This window comes from Phragmites australis, chromosome 1 (genome assembly GCF_958298935.1).
Source record: "Phragmites australis chromosome 1, lpPhrAust1.1, whole genome shotgun sequence".
NCBI classification, from domain to species: domain Eukaryota; kingdom Viridiplantae; phylum Streptophyta; class Magnoliopsida; order Poales; family Poaceae; genus Phragmites; species Phragmites australis.
This window is the reverse complement of record NC_084921.1, coordinates 10561566-10569520: the sequence shown is the minus strand read 5'-3', so window position 1 is coordinate 10569520 and position 7955 is coordinate 10561566. Positions and strand designations below refer to the sequence as shown.

Genomic DNA, 7955 nt, shown 5'->3' with positions numbered 1-7955 from the left:
TGCTCTGGTGGGTGGTTGGATGTATACGTGGCAGTAGCTGATTGACTATCTTAGTTTGTTTACTCACAGAATGCTCAGCTGGCACACGCGGGGAAAGAAATTGGCTTGACCTGGAGCGCGCGGGGAGGGAGGCTAGCTCGGCCGGGGTTCGTGCGGCCGGTCAGAGCGCAGCGCGAGGCTATTATGTGCATAGGTGCAGAATAGCCTCAATGTATATATAGGTGCAGATGACCATATTTGCTACAAACAGTAGCTGCTGAACAAATTCAACAGTAGCTACTGCATGTTCCGGTTTTATAACAAATACAACTGTACTTTCAAATAGCTACTAGAATCTGGTAGCAAATAAAACTGCATTTACATTACTGTTTTATAACTACTACAGTTGTTTGGTTAAATCTAGTGTTTATGCGGGCTATCAATTGGCGTATTACAATAGTAAACTTGATGATGTCAATGGTGTGACATAACTCCTAAGGATGCACCGGATCTGTGCAAACTGCTGTTGCAACTTGCACCCGTTGTATTCACCGGAAGTGGTTCCTCTGAATACAACTTCTGGTGCAGTCACTGACGTATGGGGCTCACTAAGAGTGACCTCGTACCTTAATGATCACGTAAAAGAGCAGTTACGGGTGTTAATGATCATGTTAAAGAGCAGTTACGTCAGACGAGTCTCTTCGTATTCACCTATTCCAGTACTCCAAGAGGGAAGTTTTATTCCTTGCAATTTTTTAAAAAAACATTAAAACAAAATTCAGTTTCACCGAAGCGTGTATGAGGCACATGATACAGCAACGAATTAAGCTGCATTACAAGTTCCTCTCTTCCTTTTTGGCGCTAAAAGATCATTACTCAGATTTTGATCATTACTAAGATTTTGCGCAGCAGTTGACCCAGAGAGGCAAAGACTTCGATTAGTAGTATTTATATAAGGAAGACAATAGGAGCGACAAGGACATATCCACGCATGCCTCTGCAACAAGAGAGCCAACAATCGCATACCTGCAGTTGAGGTCCTCTCCTCTGCGCATGGGGAAGCTGTGCCTGCTGCCCATCGACGAGGGCACCCTCACGGCGCTGCTCATCGTCGTCGCCGTCGTCCTGGTGTTCGTGATCGCCTCTTCGCAGCCCCCGGCTCGCCGACGCGTCTTCTTCTTCTGAGCACGGCGAGGCGATGGACATGTCGTCGAGTTCCCCTAGCCTTTTGGGAAGCGCGGTTTTCTTCTTCTTTCTATACGCGTAACTCATACAGCATGTGGTAAGCTGCTAGCTAGCTCGTGATGCAAAAGTGTCATGTCTCGTTGATTTGGAGGCTGCATGTACGTGTTATATATCATGGACTTTTTGCGGTTTGGTGTATGGAAGCTTGAGCAGATCATTCATATCTGAACGAGTGATCAATGTTTTCTTTTCCCGTCTCTCTGTCTCTGGTGAAGACTGGGAGATATTTGTTTACAGAAGTTCGGTTTGGAGCACACGGGGCAGCCATGTGTACAATTTTTTCAGTGTCCATCCATGAACACCAGATGTTGATCAGAGATTCAGAGACCTGAAACCTGAAAGAAACGTGTGCGTGTGCGTGTACGTGTGTACCGATGGGTTTATAATACCTCTATTAGTAGCTTGTTTTTATGGCCATTTCCGGGCAAAGATTGATGCAGATTTCCGCATTGTTTTTACTTTTTAACCGGTCATGAACTATTCATGTTTTTTTATCGCATCCATGAAAGCTATCGGTAATTATCTAGAACCAGTTGGGAAGCTTTCTGGGCAAGTTCTTTCTGACAACAGATCATGAATAGCAGCCATAGTTTTGCAGCAATACATATCAAACAAGAGGGGCGAGATCATATATTGTGTATGTACTACCAGCCTGCCAGGTAGTGGTGCTTGGCTAATGGCTGACACTTACGATTACAGAGATGCACATTGAGTTATGCAGCCAGGATGGCACGCACCATTCAGACAATGCCTATGGACTTTTGAAGCTTCAGGTTACATTGAAACAGGATAGGGCACAGGTCACATTCCCAAGATCTGAACATGTCACAGGCAGAAGGTAGCATGGAGCTTTAAACATGAGTCATCCTACATTATGTATCCAAAACTACTGAACTACTGAAAGGTTGCATACACTACTGTGTCTAAAGTATTATGGGGTTATTACATATACACGCCCCCCCTGCAACTGTACCTATGAAAATCGCATGTCTGTCTATAGAGCAAACTGAATCCATGTACGCTGTAAGACAAGTCTGAGTGCAGCGCACTCCACCGGTGAAATCTTCCAAGCGCTCACTCTGGTGAAGTTCTACAGTTTCACTGCACATTATTCCTCTTCTTCTTCTACCAACCCTTTCTGTAATCTGTAGTATATGCACTGCAAGCATACTCATCGCGACATGCCAAAACTCAAAGCAGAGGTTGGAATGAGAGGCTCTGATCAGTTACCACACTTTGCTTGCCTTCTCATGGCACCTCCAAGCCTCGGCCCATACATTGGCATCTGCAAGCGCACGCTCTCTATCAACACTGTTCGGAGCAACTCTGCCCCTTCCTGCGCGATGTGAACCGCTCCAGCATGTTTCCTTCACTTGACGAAGAAGTCCCAGCAAGGTTACGGCGAGCAGCAGTGCTGTTCCTATCATATGTTTGTGATGCTAAATAAGAGAGCAGCAGCAACTTCCCTAATGGGAGGCTGGTTTTTAGCTTTCTCCTGCAAACACATTGCTGCAATAGCCAAGGCCTGGTGTAAACCCCTCCTCGGGAAGCGACCTTGCAACAAAGGATCAGCCATCTTGGGAAATTTCCTTTGGTCTTTGAACAATGGACGAGCCTGCAGATGGATTGGTAGAAAATTCAACATGAACATACAATTTTTGCCATCGAATTGGAATATAAGTGGAGGTTATATAATTCAAGCAACACAATACCTTTCACTGCTAATCAGGCCTGTATAATAATCTGTGTTAAAAAGGAGGAAAATTCTGGAGAAACAAAAGATGTTTACTTCCAGGGCATTAAGATGCATACAAATAAGAGACTGATTAAAAAAAAACTACTGATTGCCAGGTTCACATTATATACTTGAAAGCTGTAGGTATTTCCAATACCTAAGCCATGTACTGTTAATTTACTGTCTTTTAGACAAAGACGGAAAAAAGAAACAGTAACCATAACCAAAGTATCGAGAAAATAATCTAAATGAAACAAGAATAACATGGTGTTAACTTTTGAAGCATTTTCAAATTTTTCTTTGGCGGTTATTCCATAATTTCCATTGGTCTGTGTTTTGATTTTCTTTAAAAAAATATGATTATTGGACCGCTTGACTGCATTTTCAAATTGACTAATACATACCCATGCGACTAAGGATCTGTTTGTCTCAGTTTTTGTTTTTGGTTTTTCTGAAAAACTGTGTTTTTAGCTTTGTTAAAAATCTGCTTTTGGATTTTAGCTGTTAGCTTTTTACAATATTTTTTTAGTTTCTCATCACACTACTTATTAGAAAAGCTATTTTCAGCTAACTTCTCGGCTACTAGTTTATTTTTTCAGATGCAGACTTCTAATTTCTTCAGAAACCACTTTTCATCAAACCTATTTGTTTGAGCTTCTTACTTTTGAGCTTCTGATAGAAACAAGCTGAAATAAACATGCTCTTAAATCTTATTTCTCAGGAGGCCGATTCCTGTCAAGTGGCTTTCTCCCTGTAATTAGCTCAAGGAACTCGACACCAAAACTATAGACGTCAGACTTAATTGTTAGGTGCCCAGTTAAGGCGTATTCAAGAGCACAATAACCGTATGTCCCCATGACACGGTTGTCAACAGAGTTAAAAAACCGACGATAACCGAGCAAAAATCGCGATAACCGGCCATCTCGATCCGGCTCGGTTTCAGAAACCGAACGGTAACCGAATTTGAATTCAAAAAATTTGAAAAATAAAAAAATTCAAAAACAAATCTTAAAAAAAACTAGACAAAATTCTAAGACCTTCTGTGAAAAACATTTTCAAAAATAATATCGTTTGCATCATATTCTATAGGGAGGAAGTTTAAAAAAAATGAAAAAAATTGAAGTGTGCGGCTCAGTTATTAACTCATATTAAGGGAAAGTTTAACATGCAAACACATATTTTTCTTGTGTAGAACGTATCTTAAGATGATCTTTAAAATTGATTTCACTTTATTTAGAGTTTTATTAATTTCTCTATGATTTTTACAAAGTTCACAAGAATAAAGTGAATATGTTAAGAAACAGTATTGTAATTAACTTTTTCATGTCTACTATTATTTTTCCTACGTAAATAGTAGTATAAATAAACTAATAAAAGTGGTTTCACTAATTTTTGAGGTGTGATGGGTCAGTTATGAATTAATCTAGTCGCAACACATTTATACAATCTTGCATGTTACAATAACTAATTCATGAGTTCATGTATTTTTAAAAGACATAGGATCATATAAGAAGACTAAAAAAAATAGTTTCATGATTTTTGGATTAGCAAAGAGTAAACTATGCATTTCACTTCGTTTAACAAATACATTTTCTCACAGAAAATTTTGAACTTTTTTATGAGTATAAATACTTTTATCATGTGGATTATGTTACAAGGAAACCAACAAAATTTGTTTCACTTTATTTGAAGCTCAGATGAATTAGTTATTGATTTTACAAGATTGAAATAATTTTTGGTTTTTTGTTGAACTACACTGAAAGTCGAGAAAACCGCTCATAAATCGAGAAAACCGAGCGGTTACCGACAAAATCGAGCAGTTACTGATAATACGAAAAATTCGAGAAAATCGCTCGATAAATCGCAAAAATCGATCGGTGTCCGAATTTTTTGAAATTTTGACCGGTTACCGTGGTAACCGTAAATTTTCGGTTACCGCCGGAGCTCAGTAACCGAGCTCCGGTCGGTAAGCTGAACCATGGTTGTCACATGAGTCTTATCACCTACAGGACCAAGCTTGAAGTCCAAAGTCAGACAACTTTGCATGATACCCTTCACCAAGAAGAATGTTTGATGGTTTAATATCTCGGTAAATAACTGGAGGATCTGCCTTATCATGCAGGTATTCCAAATAAGTAGCTGCACCAGCAGCTATCTTCATCCGTGTTTTCCAATCTAGAGGTTCTTGATGAGGTGCAAGATCTGTTGAAAGCATCAAAGAATGTAACAAACATACATGGATAAGTATAATACAACTGGCAGTAAGTAATGGAGTGTCCAGTAAGTAACAGCAGAAGAATGTAACGAACATACATGGATAAGTATAAAACAACTGGCAGTAAAGAAATGGTAAATCATCACAGAAGTAACAAATCAGTGAAAAACATGTAGGACTGAGATAGGCAATTAGAGAAGGTGAATAAGCGTCTTATAAACTTCTTACGAAATAGTTGGTATACTCTTTATTCACCCAATGTTACTAAAAATGCATAAACGGAAGCATAAATTTTAGAAAGATAAAGCGAGAAAAAAAGTTCCAAAACAACATGACTCCATGGATGAAATATGAAACATATGCTCTATTCAAAACCATTCCATATATTTTTGAGCATAGAAGTTTGAAAGTTGAATGAAAGACAAAGCAAAACGACAGTCACCGAAACAAGCAACTCTCTAAGTTTATGATATAGAGATAAGAGAATTCAAGACCCTCTCAAATACATAAGTATATGAATATTTATGCCTCTAACAACAAGAAAAATAACTTCCCAATGTTGGAAATCACAACTCAAGGAAAACACAAAAAACAACAAGAAAATCACAACCAAAAAAGAATAACTTGCAATGAAACTAATAAAGAGACTAGAAGTAGCGGAAATCATGCACATGCAAAAACATAAACTTCATTAATCAAATAGGTCAGCCCTAATTTAGGCAGATTACAAGAATTTTTCTCTAAAAAAACTCTCACCTATTATACAGACTAGACATTCATCTTCATCTCCTTTAAAACCCTAACACTAGACTCACTATACTGGGTCTCCGCCTTGAAGTTGAAACAGTAGGAGCATGCAACTCAACACCAACACACTGAGGATGAGTACCATGATAGGGAACACGTGGTCTGCCAAAGTGTTGGGACTCAAAGCCTCTTACATGTGGACCAAAACCATATAAGTCATGGTAAAATTCACATCGGACAACGTCTCTAGAAAAAGACTGAAAAAAGAGAAAAGACTCATGTATACCAACAGAGGGGTGGTACATGTCCCAAGTACTCCACTCCCACTCATGTTGCCCATCTCTCCTACGGCGAAAGCAAAACCCAACCAAGTGACTCTTCCTCTGACAGTAGGTGAAGTGATAAAGTCTCTTGAGAGCTTGACTGTTGGTCACTCTGGGCTCTCTCACAGGGGCTTTCACCTTAGGTTGTGGAGCCTTCTTAGCTGTGGTGCGGGTTTCTTCTTGATAGATTGTGATGTGGGTTTCTTCTTGATAGGTTGTGATATGGGTTTCTTCTTGATAAGTGGTGGTGTAGTAGTAATCTTGGACTTTTCGGCTTCCAGGGTAGTAAGTGTTGTGAATATAGTCTTACTTTCCCCATTATAAGTCACCCTCTCAAAACCCAACCCAAGAGCTAAACTCGTCTTGTCAGCACACATCTTGGTCTTAGCCAAGATCAAATTTTTTTTTCTCTTGCCCTCTGAGCACTTCTCCACTAGATACAGGAGGTACTCGTTTTCTGTCAAAAGCTTTTGAACTTGCCCTCTAACCCAGCTGGGCTTGTCCTGAAAGAATATATAAGTAGAACAGTTCGGCTGCATATCCTTTGAACATTCAACACTTTCCAATCTAGATTCTATCTCCTTAAGGTGCTTGTCTTTCAATTCAATATCCTTTGTAAGAAAATGACAATTCTTGCAAGCACATAAGAGAGTACACCTAGACTCCTCCTCAGGGAGCTTCTTCTCAGCACTCTCAAGCCGACTGACGACTTAAGCATGCATATTTCGAAGCTCGACAAGTTCAGCCATGACAATCAAATAACTCTCGCACTCCTCAACATTAGGCCTAGACCTAAGCAATGTAAGTTTAGTAAACACATACTCATACTTAGGTCTAATATCCTTCAACTCACACATAACTTTCTTAAGTAAGCTATCCTGGCTAACAAGAGCATCATTAGAGGTATCGACATGGATGAAAATATGGTCGTAGGAAGACAATACATCGGAAGGATCAAACTCGGGGTTGCTGTTGTTATTGTTGTTATTTGCCATGAAGCAGAGGGCGATGAAGTCTTTGGCCTTCTTTTTGCTCTTCACTTGCGGTTCCGCCTCTTCTGAGCTCTCTTCCTCGCTTGAAGAGGTGTCGATATCACTGAGAACCGCCATAGACGCCCTAGAAGCCACTTTGGCTGCTGTTGGTGTAAGAGTTCATCTTTCTCCAGCAAGTACGGTGAGAGTTTATTCTAAGGAGGAGACTCAAGCTTGGAGACGAATTTTGAGAGTAAGGAACACCATAAATGTATTGATTGTAAAGATATAGATTGGGCTAAGGGGGAGTATCACAGGAAAAACTCTGCGATTATGCTCCTCCATGCTATGTTGAGAGTGTCCTCTTTTTTCTCTCCTTTTTCCAGTGACCACAGCCCCCTATTTATAAGGTAGTACATAGCTTAGTGTACAAGTTATCACAATGTACAAATATCTAGGACCTAACCGAATTACTGGGTCTTATCCTGGATAACTATCTTTTACCCTAGATAGAATAATAAATATCTACCGTGGTAACTATGTTGGTGCTTGCCCCCTGAGGGGTGAGCCGACTGCCAATTACGGCCCGGTGCCGCTCTGTCGGGGGTGTCAGGACAACTTACATCATGTTGGGATGTCAGGATAAGCACCACTTGCACCGGCATTTATCACCCATTACCTCGCGTCAAGTCGGCTGCAGAGGGGGTGTCCTTTCTTCCCTGATATTATCTCTGGAGGCC

At 40.2% G+C, this 7955-nt stretch overlaps 1 pseudogene; it reads right to left on the bottom strand.

Moving 5' to 3' along the window:
- Nucleotides 1-2006: 2006 nt before the first annotated feature.
- On the bottom strand, nucleotides 2007-7353 carry LOC133931015 (receptor-like cytoplasmic kinase 185; annotated as a pseudogene).
- Between the last annotated feature and the right edge of the window lie 602 nt (nucleotides 7354-7955).